This window comes from Pseudorasbora parva, chromosome 9 (genome assembly GCF_024679245.1).
Source record: "Pseudorasbora parva isolate DD20220531a chromosome 9, ASM2467924v1, whole genome shotgun sequence".
Lineage (NCBI taxonomy): Eukaryota > Metazoa > Chordata > Actinopteri > Cypriniformes > Gobionidae > Pseudorasbora > Pseudorasbora parva.
Window position 1 is genome coordinate 49,433,486 of NC_090180.1, and position 22,273 is coordinate 49,455,758.

A 22,273-nucleotide genomic window follows, 5' to 3' on the forward strand; every position below is an offset into this window, starting at 1 on the left:
CGAATCAGGCCGAAGCTCGATAATCCTGACCCAGCATCGCAAAACCCCCCAATGGTTAAGTATTTTGGCCTGTGGTGAGGATCGAATCACGGAGTTTAATCCTGGTCTAAGGGAGTCACCTAGTGGTTAGATAAAGGGGAATTTCTGACCATGTGTCTCCTAAAATTGAGATCCTTTTTTAAGAGGACGAACCAGAAAATGTGCGGCCTGTCTGGGTCTCACATTTTCCAATGAACCTGTCTGGGTTCGATTCGTCTCCCCATCCCGTTTCTCTACCAACCACGGAGGGCAGGAGAGAAACCGGAGGGGATGAGGATCTTCTATCTAATTTGTGGGCCCATTTGTACCGGATCATGTGCATGGGACAGTATGTCTTAGTCTGATGACTCTGGTTGCGCATGCCAGACTATACTGTTGTCGCCTGTGATTGGCTCCCGTTAGGAGCAGTGCCTTTTTTTGGGCTTTTGGGTCAGGTGGGTGGCGTATAATTTTCTAAATATATATATATCCTTTTGTTAATTTATGAAACTTCTGTGGTTTTTGTCTTATTCAGTTAGGTGGAAGGTTATAAAAGTAGGTGTGGTTTTTGTTATCCGTTTCGTTCGGTTGGGTTAGTGCGATGAGTAAGTTTTAGTGGGGTCATGGCTAACCTTTACTGATAATTTTATGATTATTTTTGTTTTCCTTTTCTGGTTTTTAGGAATTGCGAAGTTTCCGGTCTGAACTTGCTCTGGATCAGCGAATCAGGCCGAAGCTCGATAATCCTGACCCAGCATCGCAAAACCCCCCAATGGTTAAGTATTTTGGCCTGTGGTGAGGATCGAATCACGGAGTTTAATCCTGGTCTAAGGGAGTCACCTAGTGGTTAGATAAAGGGGAATTTTTGACCATGTGTCTCCTAAAATTGAGATCCTTTTTTAAGAGGACGAACCAGAAAATGTGCGGCCTGTCTGGGTCTCACATTTTCCAACGAACCTGTCTGGGTTCGATTCGTCTCCCCATCCCGTTTCTCCACCGACCACGGAGGGCAGGAGAGAAACCGGAGGGGATGAGGATCTTATCTAATTTGTGGGCCCATTTGTTCAGGATCCTGTGCATAGAACAGTATGTCTAGTCCGATGGCTCTGGCCAAGGTTAGGTTAGGGAAAATTACAACATCTCCCCCCAAGCCAGAACTCGTCTGGAATGGTTTGAAGTAGGGAGAATGAGGAGGGGCACTGGCCGACGCCTGTCAGACTATACTGTGTCGCCTGTGATTGGCTCCCGTCTAGGAGCAATGCCTTTTTTGGCTTATGGGCAAGGTGAGTAGCTTTTTTTATCTTTTGGTTTTGTTGTTTTAAGAAACTTCTGTCTTTATGTTTCCATCAATTATGAACACTGGGGTAAAGTTTGTTATAATCCGTTCTTTTCGGTTTGGTTAGTCTGATGGGTAAGTTTTACTGATGAAAGTGATTGTTCTTGTTTCCTTTCCTGGTTTTTAGGAATTGCAAAGTTTCCAATCTGAACTTGCTCTGGACCAGCGAACCAAGCCGAAGCCCGATAATCCTGATCCAGCATTGCAATCCTCCCATAGGTGGAGTATTTTGGTATGTGGTAAAAGGTCAGGGAATTTGAAGTCTATGTAACAGGTCAGGGAATTTGAAGTCTACGTAAAAGGTGATTAAATGATTGAAAGGGTGATTATCGAGGTGTCAACTTAGATGGACTATATCTCTGTGTTGAGTTGGGCTATAGTGTTGATATTCGCGTCAAAGAAGGGTGAGGATAGGGCCTATTGAACGTGCCCCCGTGTGAGACTCTAGCGCCCCCTTAGGCCGCGATGTGTGGCTTGATAGGAAATGGTGCATTTAGTAAGGAAAGGTCCCAGAAGTTCAGGGTTTTATGGTGTGACAGGTATTACAGAGAGATGTTATGAGGTTGAGTTTGGCCTTGGTGCGTGCTTTCTTTTCCGAGATATAGGCGTTTTAATAGAAAAAGTGCTTTTATAAAAACGGACGCATACTTTGAAGGAAAGGTCCGAGTTGATTGGGTTTGGGGTGGTCAGGAGTGGTGATTAGGACGGTACTTTTGGTCTTTGTCCCGATACGGTAATATCTTTCGTTAATGAAATACGACAACTTCCTGTCTGGCTTTAAGGGTTAAAATCTTGGTCAAGAATTGGGTTTGTGGGTGGAGTTTGTGTGTGGGTTGTTAGTCACCCTGTCCTAGATAATATTAGTTGTATGGGTTGAATTAGGAGTTTGCTTTTGGGATTTTTTTGGTTAATTGGTTACTTGACGCGCAAGTATAGCCTATATGGTTTTTTACAATGGGTATTGTAAGAGTAGGGCTTATATTGGTATCTATTTTTTTGTCTAATGGAATTTTGAATTTAGGGTTTTGGTCGATAGGGTTGATGCGAGTGGGTTTGTGTCGGGTAGGATTAGGGAAGGAGTAAGGGCTAGGTTAGTACCTAATTTTTTGTCTAATGGATTTTCTAATTAGGGTTGATGCGAGTAGGTTTGTGGTGGGTAGGTTTAGGGTAGGAGTAGGAGCTACGTTAGTGTCTATGGAGTTTTGAATTAAGGTTGTCGTCAATAGGGTTGATGCCAGTGGGTTTGTGTTGGGTAGGATTAGGGTAGGAGCAAGGGCTAGGTTAGTATCTAATTTTTTTGTCTAATGGATTTTCTAATTAGGGTTGATGCGAGTAGGTTTGTGATGGGTAGGTTTAGGGTAGGAGTAGGAGCTACGTTAGTGTCTATTAAGGTTTTTGTCAATAAGGTTGATGCCAGTGGGTTTGTGACAGGTAGGATTAGGGTAGGAGTAAGGGCTAGGTTAATATCTATTTTTTTGTCTGATGGATTTTCAAATTAGGGTTAATGCAAACTGGTTTGTGATGGGTAGGATTAGGGTAGGAGTAGGGACTACGTTAGTATCTATTTTTTTGTCTAGTGAAGTTTGGAGTTAAGGTTTTTGTCGATAGGGTTGATGCGAGTGGGTCTGTGATGGGTAGGGTTAGGGTAGGAGTAAGGGTTAGGTTAGCCTCTATTTTTTGTCCAATGAAGTTTGAAATTAGGGTTAATGCGAGTGGGTTTGTGATGGGTAGGATTAGGGTAGGAGTAAGGGTTACATTAGTATCTATTTTTGTCAAAATTAGGGTTTTAGTGGATGGGGTTGATACAAGTGGGTCTGTGATGGGTAGGGTTAGGGTTGGAATAAGTTACGTTAAAATATCTATTTTTGTTTTGTGGAGTTTCACATTAGGGTTTTAGTCGGTAGGGTTAATGCCAATAGGTTTTGTGATGGGTAGGGTTAGTGTAGGAGTGGGGGTAGTTCTATATTTTATGGTTTTTTGAAAAGCGTTTTCTGGTCAAAAGATGCCTTAGTGGGTAAGTTTTTTTGGTGTAAAAAAATGGGTTTGGTAGGGTTGATGCGAGTGGATTTGTGATGGCTAGAGTTAGTGTGGGAGTGTGGGTAATGATAGTGTATTGCTTTGAGATTCTTACTCCCTCAAGTGAGATGTCTGAGGGAAATGTTTGAGACACATCTTCAGTAGCGTACCTCAGTATCATCGGGTGTTTCGGCTCTTTAAACACTAGACACCCTCCTCTGAGGCGGCCCGTCTGGGGGATCAGTCCCAAACGTGTGTCTCCAGCCCAATTGCTATGTTTTTTCTAAAAAGAACCACAATTGTTTTTTGGGTTCTAATGTATGGTGAACTAATCCTGATCTTTTAGGTAGATGTCAGTGGTTTGTTTGTAGTATTTTTTTGGTAGGCCAAGGTTAGTGTGTTGGTTGGGGTTGGGATGGGGTGGGGGGTCAGGGTCGGAGGAAGGGGTATGGGTTCGAGGAAATCTATGTGTATCGGGAAGTGGACTCCACGAGTCAAGTAGGAATGTATTTTTTGAGTTGAACAACTCAAAGTCCAGCAATGAAGACAAGCAAAAAGTAGCTGGGAAGAAACATGTCAGTGTGTTGGATGTTGGTTGCACAATGTGCTGTTGCGTGAGTGGCAATAGTCACCGTAAAAAATTGGGCTCCAATTAAGGCCCATCGCCCTAGGCCACCCGACCGGGTGTTACCCCGGGAAGGCTGGATACTTACCACTCCCCCAAGTGACCCTTTGTTATCACCGTTAGGTTACCCAGGTCACCCGAGAAGAGTCTGTGACTAAAAGGTCTCTTCTTGGGGCTAACTCCGATCCATCGGAAGAGGTCCCGCAATGCTCGTTAAGAGCCCCACAGGGAACACTCTCCGATTTCCCAGAGCTGGATCCAAGGGCACCGAGAGAGCCCACCGGCCGCAACCATGTTACAGCCGAATGGACTAACCGGTCTCCCCCGGGTCCTGTGCCCAAATCAGCCAAGTTCTTAGGGAACTTAGGGATCCAGGGTCCGCGACGATCAGATCGTCCTTCCCCCTTAGCCCCTGCTGATTTTGGTGGGGCCTTCCCCGGCTAATCCGGGGAGTGGGAACCCCCCCGTGTCCCCCAGAGGCAGGGCCTCCAGAAGGGCACCAAGGGATCCCTTGCCCAAATCAGCTGGGTCCCGTGGGACCCAGGGGGAAAAAAGGCAGACAGCGAACGGATCACCGCCGCCCAACTCCCCCTTGCTGATTTAGCCCCTAAAGATCACCCAAGCCGAAACCCAAGGCCCCCACCGGACACGAGATTCCCATCCTCGTGAACCGATAGGTACCCGGGAGTCCCCAGGGTCGAGAGATTCCCAATCCTCTCGGCCCCAAGACCCCGAAGGCCCTTCCACCCAGGGATAGCCAAAACTTACTTTCAGCCTCCCCAGGTCTCCAGACCCCCAGAGTGCCGGGAGACCCTTCAAAGGACCCCCCGAAAGCCACAGAGACACCACAGCCCTGGGGCAGATAGCGAAGTCAATCGCCACCACCCCCGGCCGCCGAGCTCAACGGCCCAGGGAGCCCCCCGAATGGGGCAAACCTGACCTCCCCATTCACCATAATAAATGAATGGATTTTTAAGGGGCCAGGTCGAGGGTCAGACTGGCGGATGAGCCCCGAAGAGCCCATCAAGCTTCTACCAGCCTTTCCCCCTAAGGCGCAAGCTAGAACCAAACCGACATCATCCTTACCAAGGACAACCGTTGGGAGCCTGAACCCTAAAAAAAGCGGTTAAGTTTTCCGCAGTGTCATGTATAGAGCGTGTTGTTTGCAAGAGGGTTAGTTTTATAGGTTATTACCCATAAGGCATCTTGTGTCACCGCGGATAGAAAAGGTGTTCCGTTGAGTCGCTGTATTGTGGTTTTTAAGTTTAAATCACGAGATTCATGAAAGTTGACGGTAAAAGTCAATCCATGAAATACTCACAAACGTTTATTCGTGAATAATGATTCATGATTGGTTGACGGTAAAAGTTGACTCATGAATTGTTTGTCGATGAAAGTCGATGATTGAAGAATGATTCATGAAGGGTTGATGGTAAGCGTCAATCCCTGAATCATCTTTGATAAACGAAAAACGATTTTTGAAAGTTAAAAGGTAAAAAACAACTCCTGTATTTGTGGATTTCGCATATCATTAAAAAAGGCTCTAAATTGTGAACAAATCTCTTCGGTAAACGCTGTTTATCCCTTCTTTAAAAGAAAAGATGATTGATTTTTTATTTTTAGAAGGTGTACTTTCAGGATGATAAGTTTTTATAAGTTATTTCCCAGAAGGCATTTTGTGTCACCGTGGATAGAAAAGGTGTTCCGCTGAGTCACTCTGTCTTGGTTTTTTAGTTCAAATAATGGTTACGACATTCATGAAAGGTTGACGGTAAAAGTCAATACATGAATTGCATGAACATGTGTTCGTGAATAGCGATTCATGAAAAGTCGACGGTAAAAGTTGACCCATGAATTGTTGTCGACGAAAGTCGATGGTTGAAGAACAATTCATGAAAAGGCGATCGTAAAGGTCGACCTCTGAATTGTCTTTAAGCGAAAAACGATTCCTGAAAGGTTGACGGTAAAAGTCGGCTCATGGATTGTTGGCGATGAGTGTCATTTTTCGGATCACGATGGCGAATCCCATTTATCGAAATTTGACAACGCATGTCGTTTATCGTACCCTTAAAGAAACAGTAAACTAAGTTTTCCGTAGTTTTGTGTTTAGAGTGTGTGGTTTGCAAGATGGTAGGTTTTTAGATTAAGGGGTAGGTTGTGGGGGGGTGGATAGGTTAAGGGGTGGAGTGGAGTGGGGTGGGTAGGTTAAGGGGTAGTTTAATAGTGAACGGGGATTTTTTGATCATGTATCTCCTAAAATTTGAGAGGGATCATGTGCATGGAACAGTATGTCTAGTCCGATGACTCTGGTTACACATGTCGCCTGTGATTGGTTCCCGTTAAGAGCAGTGCCTTTTTTTAGCTTATGGGTCAGGTGGGTGGTGTATTGATTTATTTTATACCCTTTTGTTAATTTATGAAAGTTCAGGAGAGAAAACCGGAGGGGATGAGGATCTTCTATCTAATTTGTGGGCCCATTTGTACTGGATCATGTGCATGGGACAGTATGTCTTAGTCTGATGACTCTGGTTGCGCATGCCAGACTATACTGTTGTCGCCTGTGATTGGCTCCCGTTAGGAGCAGTGCCTTTTTTGGGGGCTTTTGGGTCAGGTGGGTGGCGTATAATTTTTTTAATATATATATATATATATATCCTTTTGTTAATTTATGAAACTTCTGTGGGTTTTGTCTTATTCAGTTAGGTGTAAGGCTATAGAAGTAGGTGTGGTTTTTGTTATCCGTTTCGTTCGGTTGGGTTAGTTCGATGAGTAAGTTTTAGTGGGGTCATGGCTAACCTTTACTAATAATTTTATGATTATTTTTGTTTCCCTTTCTGGTTTTTAGGAATTGCGAAGTTTCCGGTCTGAACTTGCTCTGGATCAGCGAATCAGGCCGAAGCTCGATAATCCTGACCCAGCATCGCAAAACCCCCCAATGGTTAAGTATTTTGGCCTGTGGTGAGGATCGAATCACGGAGTTTAATCCTGGTCTAAGGGAGTCACCTAGTGGTTAGATAAAGGGGAATTTCTGACCATGTGTCTCCTAAAATTGAGATCCTTTTTTAAGAGGACGAACCAGAAAATGTGCGGCCTGTCTGGGTCTCACATTTTCCAATGAACCTGTCTGGGTTCGATTCGTCTCCCCATCCCGTTTCTCTACCAACCACGGAGGGCAGGAGAGAAACCGGAGGGGATGAGGATCTTCTATCTAATTTGTGGGCCCATTTGTACCGGATCATGTGCATGGGACAGTATGTCTTAGTCTGATGACTCTGGTTGCGCATGCCAGACTATACTGTTGTCGCCTGTGATTGGCTCCCGTTAGGAGCAGTGCCTTTTTTTGGGCTTTTGGGTCAGGTGGGTGGCGTATAATTTTCTAAATATATATATATCCTTTTGTTAATTTATGAAACTTCTGTGGTTTTTGTCTTATTCAGTTAGGTGGAAGGTTATAAAAGTAGGTGTGGTTTTTGTTATCCGTTTCGTTCGGTTGGGTTAGTGCGATGAGTAAGTTTTAGTGGGGTCATGGCTAACCTTTACTGATAATTTTATGATTATTTTTGTTTTCCTTTTCTGGTTTTTAGGAATTGCGAAGTTTCCGGTCTGAACTTGCTCTGGATCAGCGAATCAGGCCGAAGCTCGATAATCCTGACCCAGCATCGCAAAACCCCCCAATGGTTAAGTATTTTGGCCTGTGGTGAGGATCGAATCACGGAGTTTAATCCTGGTCTAAGGGAGTCACCTAGTGGTTAGATAAAGGGGAATTTTTGACCATGTGTCTCCTAAAATTGAGATCCTTTTTTAAGAGGACGAACCAGAAAATGTGCGGCCTGTCTGGGTCTCACATTTTCCAACGAACCTGTCTGGGTTCGATTCGTCTCCCCATCCCGTTTCTCCACCGACCACGGAGGGCAGGAGAGAAACCGGAGGGGATGAGGATCTTATCTAATTTGTGGGCCCATTTGTTCAGGATCCTGTGCATAGAACAGTATGTCTAGTCCGATGGCTCTGGCCAAGGTTAGGTTAGGGAAAATTACAACATCTCCCCCCAAGCCAGAACTCGTCTGGAATGGTTTGAAGTAGGGAGAATGAGGAGGGGCACTGGCCGACGCCTGTCAGACTATACTGTGTCGCCTGTGATTGGCTCCCGTCTAGGAGCAATGCCTTTTTTGGCTTATGGGCAAGGTGAGTAGCTTTTTTTATCTTTTGGTTTTGTTGTTTTAAGAAACTTCTGTCTTTATGTTTCCATCAATTATGAACACTGGGGTAAAGTTTGTTATAATCCGTTCTTTTCGGTTTGGTTAGTCTGATGGGTAAGTTTTACTGATGAAAGTGATTGTTCTTGTTTCCTTTCCTGGTTTTTAGGAATTGCAAAGTTTCCAATCTGAACTTGCTCTGGACCAGCGAACCAAGCCGAAGCCCGATAATCCTGATCCAGCATTGCAATCCTCCCATAGGTGGAGTATTTTGGTATGTGGTAAAAGGTCAGGGAATTTGAAGTCTATGTAACAGGTCAGGGAATTTGAAGTCTACGTAATAGGTGATTAAATGATTGAAAGGGTGATTATCGAGGTGTCAACTTAGATGGACTATATCTCTGTGTTGAGTTGGGCTATAGTGTTGATATTCGCGTCAAAGAAGGGTGAGGATAGGGCCTATTGAACGTGCCCCCGTGTGAGACTCTAGCGCCCCCTTAGGCCGCGATGTGTGGCTTGATAGGAAATGGTGCATTTAGTAAGGAAAGGTCCCAGAAGTTCAGGGTTTTATGGTGTGACAGGTATTACAGAGAGATGTTATGAGGTTGAGTTTGGCCTTGGTGCGTGCTTTCTTTTCCGAGATATAGGCGTTTTAATAGAAAAAGTGCTTTTATAAAAACGGACGCATACTTTGAAGGAAAGGTCCGAGTTGATTGGGTTTGGGGTGGTCAGGAGTGGTGATTAGGACGGTACTTTTGGTCTTTGTCCCGATACGGTAATATCTTTCGTTAATGAAATACGACAACTTCCTGTCTGGCTTTAAGGGTTAAAATCTTGGTCAAGAATTGGGTTTGTGGGTGGAGTTTGTGTGTGGGTTGTTAGTCACCCTGTCCTAGATAATATTAGTTGTATGGGTTGAATTAGGAGTTTGCTTTTGGGATTTTTTTGGTTAATTGGTTACTTGACGCGCAAGTATAGCCTATATGGTTTTTTACAATGGGTATTGTAAGAGTAGGGCTTATATTGGTATCTATTTTTTTGTCTAATGGAATTTTGAATTTAGGGTTTTGGTCGATAGGGTTGATGCGAGTGGGTTTGTGTCGGGTAGGATTAGGGAAGGAGTAAGGGCTAGGTTAGTACCTAATTTTTTGTCTAATGGATTTTCTAATTAGGGTTGATGCGAGTAGGTTTGTGGTGGGTAGGTTTAGGGTAGGAGTAGGAGCTACGTTAGTGTCTATGGAGTTTTGAATTAAGGTTGTCGTCAATAGGGTTGATGCCAGTGGGTTTGTGTTGGGTAGGATTAGGGTAGGAGCAAGGGCTAGGTTAGTATCTAATTTTTTTGTCTAATGGATTTTCTAATTAGGGTTGATGCGAGTAGGTTTGTGATGGGTAGGTTTAGGGTAGGAGTAGGAGCTACGTTAGTGTCTATTAAGGTTTTTGTCAATAAGGTTGATGCCAGTGGGTTTGTGACAGGTAGGATTAGGGTAGGAGTAAGGGCTAGGTTAATATCTATTTTTTTGTCTGATGGATTTTCAAATTAGGGTTAATGCAAACTGGTTTGTGATGGGTAGGATTAGGGTAGGAGTAGGGACTACGTTAGTATCTATTTTTTTGTCTAGTGAAGTTTGGAGTTAAGGTTTTTGTCGATAGGGTTGATGCGAGTGGGTCTGTGATGGGTAGGGTTAGGGTAGGAGTAAGGGTTAGGTTAGCCTCTATTTTTTGTCCAATGAAGTTTGAAATTAGGGTTAATGCGAGTGGGTTTGTGATGGGTAGGATTAGGGTAGGAGTAAGGGTTACATTAGTATCTATTTTTGTCAAAATTAGGGTTTTAGTGGATGGGGTTGATACAAGTGGGTCTGTGATGGGTAGGGTTAGGGTTGGAATAAGTTACGTTAAAATATCTATTTTTGTTTTGTGGAGTTTCACATTAGGGTTTTAGTCGGTAGGGTTAATGCCAATAGGTTTTGTGATGGGTAGGGTTAGTGTAGGAGTGGGGGTAGTTCTATATTTTATGGTTTTTTGAAAAGCGTTTTCTGGTCAAAAGATGCCTTAGTGGGTAAGTTTTTTTGGTGTAAAAAAATGGGTTTGGTAGGGTTGATGCGAGTGGATTTGTGATGGCTAGAGTTAGTGTGGGAGTGTGGGTAATGATAGTGTATTGCTTTGAGATTCTTACTCCCTCAAGTGAGATGTCTGAGGGAAATGTTTGAGACACATCTTCAGTAGCGTACCTCAGTATCATCGGGTGTTTCGGCTCTTTAAACACTAGACACCCTCCTCTGAGGCGGCCCGTCTGGGGGATCAGTCCCAAACGTGTGTCTCCAGCCCAATTGCTATGTTTTTTCTAAAAAGAACCACAATTGTTTTTTGGGTTCTAATGTATGGTGAACTAATCCTGATCTTTTAGGTAGATGTCAGTGGTTTGTTTGTAGTATTTTTTTGGTAGGCCAAGGTTAGTGTGTTGGTTGGGGTTGGGATGGGGTGGGGGGTCAGGGTCGGAGGAAGGGGTATGGGTTCGAGGAAATCTATGTGTATCGGGAAGTGGACTCCACGAGTCAAGTAGGAATGTATTTTTTGAGTTGAACAACTCAAAGTCCAGCAATGAAGACAAGCAAAAAGTAGCTGGGAAGAAACATGTCAGTGTGTTGGATGTTGGTTGCACAATGTGCTGTTGCGTGAGTGGCAATAGTCACCGTAAAAAATTGGGCTCCAATTAAGGCCCATCGCCCTAGGCCACCCGACCGGGTGTTACCCCGGGAAGGCTGGATACTTACCACTCCCCCAAGTGACCCTTTGTTATCACCGTTAGGTTACCCAGGTCACCCGAGAAGAGTCTGTGACTAAAAGGTCTCTTCTTGGGGCTAACTCCGATCCATCGGAAGAGGTCCCGCAATGCTCGTTAAGAGCCCCACAGGGAACACTCTCCGATTTCCCAGAGCTGGATCCAAGGGCACCGAGAGAGCCCACCGGCCGCAACCATGTTACAGCCGAATGGACTAACCGGTCTCCCCCGGGTCCTGTGCCCAAATCAGCCAAGTTCTTAGGGAACTTAGGGATCCAGGGTCCGCGACGATCAGATCGTCCTTCCCCCTTAGCCCCTGCTGATTTTGGTGGGGCCTTCCCCGGCTAATCCGGGGAGTGGGAACCCCCCCGTGTCCCCCAGAGGCAGGGCCTCCAGAAGGGCACCAAGGGATCCCTTGCCCAAATCAGCTGGGTCCCGTGGGACCCAGGGGGAAAAAAGGCAGACAGCGAACGGATCACCGCCGCCCAACTCCCCCTTGCTGATTTAGCCCCTAAAGATCACCCAAGCCGAAACCCAAGGCCCCCACCGGACACGAGATTCCCATCCTCGTGAACCGATAGGTACCCGGGAGTCCCCAGGGTCGAGAGATTCCCAATCCTCTCGGCCCCAAGACCCCGAAGGCCCTTCCACCCAGGGATAGCCAAAACTTACTTTCAGCCTCCCCAGGTCTCCAGACCCCCAGAGTGCCGGGAGACCCTTCAAAGGACCCCCCGAAAGCCACAGAGACACCACAGCCCTGGGGCAGATAGCGAAGTCAATCGCCACCACCCCCGGCCGCCGAGCTCAACGGCCCAGGGAGCCCCCCGAATGGGGCAAACCTGACCTCCCCATTCACCATAATAAATGAATGGATTTTTAAGGGGCCAGGTCGAGGGTCAGACTGGCGGATGAGCCCCGAAGAGCCCATCAAGCTTCTACCAGCCTTTCCCCCTAAGGCGCAAGCTAGAACCAAACCGACATCATCCTTACCAAGGACAACCGTTGGGAGCCTGAACCCTAAAAAAAGCGGTTAAGTTTTCCGCAGTGTCATGTATAGAGCGTGTTGTTTGCAAGAGGGTTAGTTTTATAGGTTATTACCCATAAGGCATCTTGTGTCACCGCGGATAGAAAAGGTGTTCCGTTGAGTCGCTGTATTGTGGTTTTTAAGTTTAAATCACGAGATTCATGAAAGTTGACGGTAAAAGTCAATCCATGAAATACTCACAAACGTTTATTCGTGAATAATGATTCATGATTGGTTGACGGTAAAAGTTGACTCATGAATTGTTTGTCGATGAAAGTCGATGATTGAAGAATGATTCATGAAGGGTTGATGGTAAGCGTCAATCCCTGAATCATCTTTGATAAACGAAAAACGATTTTTGAAAGTTAAAAGGTAAAAAACAACTCCTGTATTTGTGGATTTCGCATATCATTAAAAAAGGCTCTAAATTGTGAACAAATCTCTTCGGTAAACGCTGTTTATCCCTTCTTTAAAAGAAAAGATGATTGATTTTTTATTTTTAGAAGGTGTACTTTCAGGATGATAAGTTTTTATAAGTTATTTCCCAGAAGGCATTTTGTGTCACCGTGGATAGAAAAGGTGTTCCGCTGAGTCACTCTGTCTTGGTTTTTTAGTTCAAATAATGGTTACGACATTCATGAAAGGTTGACGGTAAAAGTCAATACATGAATTGCATGAACATGTGTTCGTGAATAGCGATTCATGAAAAGTCGACGGTAAAAGTTGACCCATGAATTGTTGTCGACGAAAGTCGATGGTTGAAGAACAATTCATGAAAAGGCGATCGTAAAGGTCGACCTCTGAATTGTCTTTAAGCGAAAAACGATTCCTGAAAGGTTGACGGTAAAAGTCGGCTCATGGATTGTTGGCGATGAGTGTCATTTTTCGGATCACGATGGCGAATCCCATTTATCGAAATTTGACAACGCATGTCGTTTATCGTACCCTTAAAGAAACAGTAAACTAAGTTTTCCGTAGTTTTGTGTTTAGAGTGTGTGGTTTGCAAGATGGTAGGTTTTTAGATTAAGGGGTAGGTTGTGGGGGGGTGGATAGGTTAAGGGGTGGAGTGGAGTGGGGTGGGTAGGTTAAGGGGTAGTTTAATAGTGAACGGGGATTTTTTGATCATGTATCTCCTAAAATTTGAGAGGGATCATGTGCATGGAACAGTATGTCTAGTCCGATGACTCTGGTTACACATGTCGCCTGTGATTGGTTCCCGTTAAGAGCAGTGCCTTTTTTTAGCTTATGGGTCAGGTGGGTGGTGTATTGATTTATTTTATACCCTTTTGTTAATTTATGAAAGTTCAGGAGAGAAAACCGGAGGGGATGAGGATCTTCTATCTAATTTGTGGGCCCATTTGTACTGGATCATGTGCATGGGACAGTATGTCTTAGTCTGATGACTCTGGTTGCGCATGCCAGACTATACTGTTGTCGCCTGTGATTGGCTCCCGTTAGGAGCAGTGCCTTTTTTGGGGGCTTTTGGGTCAGGTGGGTGGCGTATAATTTTTTTAATATATATATATATATATATCCTTTTGTTAATTTATGAAACTTCTGTGGGTTTTGTCTTATTCAGTTAGGTGTAAGGCTATAGAAGTAGGTGTGGTTTTTGTTATCCGTTTCGTTCGGTTGGGTTAGTTCGATGAGTAAGTTTTAGTGGGGTCATGGCTAACCTTTACTAATAATTTTATGATTATTTTTGTTTCCCTTTCTGGTTTTTAGGAATTGCGAAGTTTCCGGTCTGAACTTGCTCTGGATCAGCGAATCAGGCCGAAGCTCGATAATCCTGACCCAGCATCGCAAAACCCCCCAATGGTTAAGTATTTTGGCCTGTGGTGAGGATCGAATCACGGAGTTTAATCCTGGTCTAAGGGAGTCACCTAGTGGTTAGATAAAGGGGAATTTCTGACCATGTGTCTCCTAAAATTGAGATCCTTTTTTAAGAGGACGAACCAGAAAATGTGCGGCCTGTCTGGGTCTCACATTTTCCAATGAACCTGTCTGGGTTCGATTCGTCTCCCCATCCCGTTTCTCTACCAACCACGGAGGGCAGGAGAGAAACCGGAGGGGATGAGGATCTTCTATCTAATTTGTGGGCCCATTTGTACCGGATCATGTGCATGGGACAGTATGTCTTAGTCTGATGACTCTGGTTGCGCATGCCAGACTATACTGTTGTCGCCTGTGATTGGCTCCCGTTAGGAGCAGTGCCTTTTTTTGGGCTTTTGGGTCAGGTGGGTGGCGTATAATTTTCTAAATATATATATATCCTTTTGTTAATTTATGAAACTTCTGTGGTTTTTGTCTTATTCAGTTAGGTGGAAGGTTATAAAAGTAGGTGTGGTTTTTGTTATCCGTTTCGTTCGGTTGGGTTAGTGCGATGAGTAAGTTTTAGTGGGGTCATGGCTAACCTTTACTGATAATTTTATGATTATTTTTGTTTTCCTTTTCTGGTTTTTAGGAATTGCGAAGTTTCCGGTCTGAACTTGCTCTGGATCAGCGAATCAGGCCGAAGCTCGATAATCCTGACCCAGCATCGCAAAACCCCCCAATGGTTAAGTATTTTGGCCTGTGGTGAGGATCGAATCACGGAGTTTAATCCTGGTCTAAGGGAGTCACCTAGTGGTTAGATAAAGGGGAATTTTTGACCATGTGTCTCCTAAAATTGAGATCCTTTTTTAAGAGGACGAACCAGAAAATGTGCGGCCTGTCTGGGTCTCACATTTTCCAACGAACCTGTCTGGGTTCGATTCGTCTCCCCATCCCGTTTCTCCACCGACCACGGAGGGCAGGAGAGAAACCGGAGGGGATGAGGATCTTATCTAATTTGTGGGCCCATTTGTTCAGGATCCTGTGCATAGAACAGTATGTCTAGTCCGATGGCTCTGGCCAAGGTTAGGTTAGGGAAAATTACAACATCTCCCCCCAAGCCAGAACTCGTCTGGAATGGTTTGAAGTAGGGAGAATGAGGAGGGGCACTGGCCGACGCCTGTCAGACTATACTGTGTCGCCTGTGATTGGCTCCCGTCTAGGAGCAATGCCTTTTTTGGCTTATGGGCAAGGTGAGTAGCTTTTTTTATCTTTTGGTTTTGTTGTTTTAAGAAACTTCTGTCTTTATGTTTCCATCAATTATGAACACTGGGGTAAAGTTTGTTATAATCCGTTCTTTTCGGTTTGGTTAGTCTGATGGGTAAGTTTTACTGATGAAAGTGATTGTTCTTGTTTCCTTTCCTGGTTTTTAGGAATTGCAAAGTTTCCAATCTGAACTTGCTCTGGACCAGCGAACCAAGCCGAAGCCCGATAATCCTGATCCAGCATTGCAATCCTCCCATAGGTGGAGTATTTTGGTATGTGGTAAAAGGTCAGGGAATTTGAAGTCTATGTAACAGGTCAGGGAATTTGAAGTCTACGTAAAAGGTGATTAAATGATTGAAAGGGTGATTATCGAGGTGTCAACTTAGATGGACTATATCTCTGTGTTGAGTTGGGCTATAGTGTTGATATTCGCGTCAAAGAAGGGTGAGGATAGGGCCTATTGAACGTGCCCCCGTGTGAGACTCTAGCGCCCCCTTAGGCCGCGATGTGTGGCTTGATAGGAAATGGTGCATTTAGTAAGGAAAGGTCCCAGAAGTTCAGGGTTTTATGGTGTGACAGGTATTACAGAGAGATGTTATGAGGTTGAGTTTGGCCTTGGTGCGTGCTTTCTTTTCCGAGATATAGGCGTTTTAATAGAAAAAGTGCTTTTATAAAAACGGACGCATACTTTGAAGGAAAGGTCCGAGTTGATTGGGTTTGGGGTGGTCAGGAGTGGTGATTAGGACGGTACTTTTGGTCTTTGTCCCGATACGGTAATATCTTTCGTTAATGAAATACGACAACTTCCTGTCTGGCTTTAAGGGTTAAAATCTTGGTCAAGAATTGGGTTTGTGGGTGGAGTTTGTGTGTGGGTTGTTAGTCACCCTGTCCTAGATAATATTAGTTGTATGGGTTGAATTAGGAGTTTGCTTTTGGGATTTTTTTGGTTAATTGGTTACTTGACGCGCAAGTATAGCCTATATGGTTTTTTACAATGGGTATTGTAAGAGTAGGGCTTATATTGGTATCTATTTTTTTGTCTAATGGAATTTTGAATTTAGGGTTTTGGTCGATAGGGTTGATGCGAGTGGGTTTGTGTCGGGTAGGATTAGGGAAGGAGTAAGGGCTAGGTTAGTACCTAATTTTTTGTCTAATGGATTTTCTAATTAGGGTTGATGCGAGTAGGTTTGTGGTGGGTAGGTTTAGGGTAGGAGTAGGAGCTACGTTAGTGTCTATGGAGTTTTGAATTAAGGTTGTCGTCAATAGGGTTGATGCCAGTGGGTTTGTGTTGGGTAGGATTAGGGTAGGAGCAAGGGCTAGGTTAGTATCTAATTTTTTTGTCTAATGGATTTTCTAATTAGGGTTGATGCGAGTAGGTTTGTGATGGGTAGGTTTAGGGTAGGAGTAGGAGCTACGTTAGTGTCTATTAAGGTTTTTGTCAATAAGGTTGATGCCAGTGGGTTTGTGACAGGTAGGATTAGGGTAGGAGTAAGGGCTAGGTTAATATCTATTTTTTTGTCTGATGGATTTTCAAATTAGGGTTAATGCAAACTGGTTTGTGATGGGTAGGATTAGGGTAGGAGTAGGGACTACGTTAGTATCTATTTTTTTGTCTAGTGAAGTTTGGAGTTAAGGTTTTTGTCGATAGGGTTGATGCGAGTGGGTCTGTGATGGGTAGGGTTAGGGTAGGAGTAAGGGTTAGGTTAGCCTCTATTTTTTGTCCAATGAAGTTTGAAATTAGGGTTAATGCGAGTGGGTTTGTGATGGGTAGGATTAGGGTAGGAGTAAGGGTTACATTAGTATCTATTTTTGTCAAAATTAGGGTTTTAGTGGATGGGGTTGATACAAGTGGGTCTGTGATGGGTAGGGTTAGGGTTGGAATAAGTTACGTTAAAATATCTATTTTTGTTTTGTGGAGTTTCACATTAGGGTTTTAGTCGGTAGGGTTAATGCCAATAGGTTTTGTGATGGGTAGGGTTAGTGTAGGAGTGGGGGTAGTTCTATATTTTATGGTTTTTTGAAAAGCGTTTTCTGGTCAAAAGATGCCTTAGTGGGTAAGTTTTTTTGGTGTAAAAAAATGGGTTTGGTAGGGTTGATGCGAGTGGATTTGTGATGGCTAGAGTTAGTGTGGGAGTGTGGGTAATGATAGTGTATTGCTTTGAGATTCTTACTCCCTCAAGTGAGATGTCTGAGGGAAATGTTTGAGACACATCTTCAGTAGCGTACCTCAGTATCATCGGGTGTTTCGGCTCTTTAAACACTAGACACCCTCCTCTGAGGCGGCCCGTCTGGGGGATCAGTCCCAAACGTGTGTCTCCAGCCCAATTGCTATGTTTTTTCTAAAAAGAACCACAATTGTTTTTTGGGTTCTAATGTATGGTGAACTAATCCTGATCTTTTAGGTAGATGTCAGTGGTTTGTTTGTAGTATTTTTTTGGTAGGCCAAGGTTAGTGTGTTGGTTGGGGTTGGGATGGGGTGGGGGGTCAGGGTCGGAGGAAGGGGTATGGGTTCGAGGAAATCTATGTGTATCGGGAAGTGGACTCCACGAGTCAAGTAGGAATGTATTTTTTGAGTTGAACAACTCAAAGTCCAGCAATGAAGACAAGCAAAAAGTAGCTGGGAAGAAACATGTCAGTGTGTTGGATGTTGGTTGCACAATGTGCTGTTGCGTGAGTGGCAATAGTCACCGTAAAAAATTGGGCTCCAATTAAGGCCCATCGCCCTAGGCCACCCGACCGGGTGTTACCCCGGGAAGGCTGGATACTTACCACTCCCCCAAGTGACCCTTTGTTATCACCGTTAGGTTACCCAGGTCACCCGAGAAGAGTCTGTGACTAAAAGGTCTCTTCTTGGGGCTAACTCCGATCCATCGGAAGAGGTCCCGCAATGCTCGTTAAGAGCCCCACAGGGAACACTCTCCGATTTCCCAGAGCTGGATCCAAGGGCACCGAGAGAGCCCACCGGCCGCAACCATGTTACAGCCGAATGGACTAACCGGTCTCCCCCGGGTCCTGTGCCCAAATCAGCCAAGTTCTTAGGGAACTTAGGGATCCAGGGTCCGCGACGATCAGATCGTCCTTCCCCCTTAGCCCCTGCTGATTTTGGTGGGGCCTTCCCCGGCTAATCCGGGGAGTGGGAACCCCCCCGTGTCCCCCAGAGGCAGGGCCTCCAGAAGGGCACCAAGGGATCCCTTGCCCAAATCAGCTGGGTCCCGTGGGACCCAGGGGGAAAAAAGGCAGACAGCGAACGGATCACCGCCGCCCAACTCCCCCTTGCTGATTTAGCCCCTAAAGATCACCCAAGCCGAAACCCAAGGCCCCCACCGGACACGAGATTCCCATCCTCGTGAACCGATAGGTACCCGGGAGTCCCCAGGGTCGAGAGATTCCCAATCCTCTCGGCCCCAAGACCCCGAAGGCCCTTCCACCCAGGGATAGCCAAAACTTACTTTCAGCCTCCCCAGGTCTCCAGACCCCCAGAGTGCCGGGAGACCCTTCAAAGGACCCCCCGAAAGCCACAGAGACACCACAGCCCTGGGGCAGATAGCGAAGTCAATCGCCACCACCCCCGGCCGCCGAGCTCAACGGCCCAGGGAGCCCCCCGAATGGGGCAAACCTGACCTCCCCATTCACCATAATAAATGAATGGATTTTTAAGGGGCCAGGTCGAGGGTCAGACTGGCGGATGAGCCCCGAAGAGCCCATCAAGCTTCTACCAGCCTTTCCCCCTAAGGCGCAAGCTAGAACCAAACCGACATCATCCTTACCAAGGACAACCGTTGGGAGCCTGAACCCTAAAAAAAGCGGTTAAGTTTTCCGCAGTGTCATGTATAGAGCGTGTTGTTTGCAAGAGGGTTAGTTTTATAGGTTATTACCCATAAGGCATCTTGTGTCACCGCGGATAGAAAAGGTGTTCCGTTGAGTCGCTGTATTGTGGTTTTTAAGTTTAAATCACGAGATTCATGAAAGTTGACGGTAAAAGTCAATCCATGAAATACTCACAAACGTTTATTCGTGAATAATGATTCATGATTGGTTGACGGTAAAAGTTGACTCATGAATTGTTTGTCGATGAAAGTCGATGATTGAAGAATGATTCATGAAGGGTTGATGGTAAGCGTCAATCCCTGAATCATCTTTGATAAACGAAAAACGATTTTTGAAAGTTAAAAGGTAAAAAACAACTCCTGTATTTGTGGATTTCGCATATCATTAAAAAAGGCTCTAAATTGTGAACAAATCTCTTCGGTAAACGCTGTTTATCCCTTCTTTAAAAGAAAAGATGATTGATTTTTTATTTTTAGAAGGTGTACTTTCAGGATGATAAGTTTTTATAAGTTATTTCCCAGAAGGCATTTTGTGTCACCGTGGATAGAAAAGGTGTTCCGCTGAGTCACTCTGTCTTGGTTTTTTAGTTCAAATAATGGTTACGACATTCATGAAAGGTTGACGGTAAAAGTCAATACATGAATTGCATGAACATGTGTTCGTGAATAGCGATTCATGAAAAGTCGACGGTAAAAGTTGACCCATGAATTGTTGTCGACGAAAGTCGATGGTTGAAGAACAATTCATGAAAAGGCGATCGTAAAGGTCGACCTCTGAATTGTCTTTAAGCGAAAAACGATTCCTGAAAGGTTGACGGTAAAAGTCGGCTCATGGATTGTTGGCGATGAGTGTCATTTTTCGGATCACGATGGCGAATCCCATTTATCGAAATTTGACAACGCATGTCGTTTATCGTACCCTTAAAGAAACAGTAAACTAAGTTTTCCGTAGTTTTGTGTTTAGAGTGTGTGGTTTGCAAGATGGTAGGTTTTTAGATTAAGGGGTAGGTTGTGGGGGGGTGGATAGGTTAAGGGGTGGAGTGGAGTGGGGTGGGTAGGTTAAGGGGTAGTTTAATAGTGAACGGGGATTTTTTGATCATGTATCTCCTAAAATTTGAGAGGGATCATGTGCATGGAACAGTATGTCTAGTCCGATGACTCTGGTTACACATGTCGCCTGTGATTGGTTCCCGTTAAGAGCAGTGCCTTTTTTTAGCTTATGGGTCAGGTGGGTGGTGTATTGATTTATTTTATACCCTTTTGTTAATTTATGAAAGTTCAGGAGAGAAAACCGGAGGGGATGAGGATCTTCTATCTAATTTGTGGGCCCATTTGTACTGGATCATGTGCATGGGACAGTATGTCTTAGTCTGATGACTCTGGTTGCGCATGCCAGACTATACTGTTGTCGCCTGTGATTGGCTCCCGTTAGGAGCAGTGCCTTTTTTGGGGGCTTTTGGGTCAGGTGGGTGGCGTATAATTTTTTTAATATATATATATATATATATCCTTTTGTTAATTTATGAAACTTCTGTGGGTTTTGTCTTATTCAGTTAGGTGTAAGGCTATAGAAGTAGGTGTGGTTTTTGTTATCCGTTTCGTTCGGTTGGGTTAGTTCGATGAGTAAGTTTTAGTGGGGTCATGGCTAACCTTTACTAATAATTTTATGATTATTTTTGTTTCCCTTTCTGGTTTTTAGGAATTGCGAAGTTTCCGGTCTGAACTTGCTCTGGATCAGCGAATCAGGCCGAAGCTCGATAATCCTGACCCAGCATCGCAAAACCCCCCAATGGTTAAGTATTTTGGCCTGTGGTGAGGATCGAATCACGGAGTTTAATCCTGGTCTAAGGGAGTCACCTAGTGGTTAGATAAAGGGGAATTTCTGACCATGTGTCTCCTAAAATTGAGATCCTTTTTTAAGAGGACGAACCAGAAAATGTGCGGCCTGTCTGGGTCTCACATTTTCCAATGAACCTGTCTGGGTTCGATTCGTCTCCCCATCCCGTTTCTCTACCAACCACGGAGGGCAGGAGAGAAACCGGAGGGGATGAGGATCTTCTATCTAATTTGTGGGCCCATTTGTACCGGATCATGTGCATGGGACAGTATGTCTTAGTCTGATGACTCTGGTTGCGCATGCCAGACTATACTGTTGTCGCCTGTGATTGGCTCCCGTTAGGAGCAGTGCCTTTTTTTGGGCTTTTGGGTCAGGTGGGTGGCGTATAATTTTCTAAATATATATATATCCTTTTGTTAATTTATGAAACTTCTGTGGTTTTTGTCTTATTCAGTTAGGTGGAAGGTTATAAAAGTAGGTGTGGTTTTTGTTATCCGTTTCGTTCGGTTGGGTTAGTGCGATGAGTAAGTTTTAGTGGGGTCATGGCTAACCTTTACTGATAATTTTATGATTATTTTTGTTTTCCTTTTCTGGTTTTTAGGAATTGCGAAGTTTCCGGTCTGAACTTGCTCTGGATCAGCGAATCAGGCCGAAGCTCGATAATCCTGACCCAGCATCGCAAAACCCCCCAATGGTTAAGTATTTTGGCCTGTGGTGAGGATCGAATCACGGAGTTTAATCCTGGTCTAAGGGAGTCACCTAGTGGTTAGATAAAGGGGAATTTTTGACCATGTGTCTCCTAAAATTGAGATCCTTTTTTAAGAGGACGAACCAGAAAATGTGCGGCCTGTCTGGGTCTCACATTTTCCAACGAACCTGTCTGGGTTCGATTCGTCTCCCCATCCCGTTTCTCCACCGACCACGGAGGGCAGGAGAGAAACCGGAGGGGATGAGGATCTTATCTAATTTGTGGGCCCATTTGTTCAGGATCCTGTGCATAGAACAGTATGTCTAGTCCGATGGCTCTGGCCAAGGTTAGGTTAGGGAAAATTACAACATCTCCCCCCAAGCCAGAACTCGTCTGGAATGGTTTGAAGTAGGGAGAATGAGGAGGGGCACTGGCCGACGCCTGTCAGACTATACTGTGTCGCCTGTGATTGGCTCCCGTCTAGGAGCAATGCCTTTTTTGGCTTATGGGCAAGGTGAGTAGCTTTTTTTATCTTTTGGTTTTGTTGTTTTAAGAAACTTCTGTCTTTATGTTTCCATCAATTATGAACACTGGGGTAAAGTTTGTTATAATCCGTTCTTTTCGGTTTGGTTAGTCTGATGGGTAAGTTTTACTGATGAAAGTGATTGTTCTTGTTTCCTTTCCTGGTTTTTAGGAATTGCAAAGTTTCCAATCTGAACTTGCTCTGGACCAGCGAACCAAGCCGAAGCCCGATAATCCTGATCCAGCATTGCAATCCTCCCATAGGTGGAGTATTTTGGTATGTGGTAAAAGGTCAGGGAATTTGAAGTCTATGTAACAGGTCAGGGA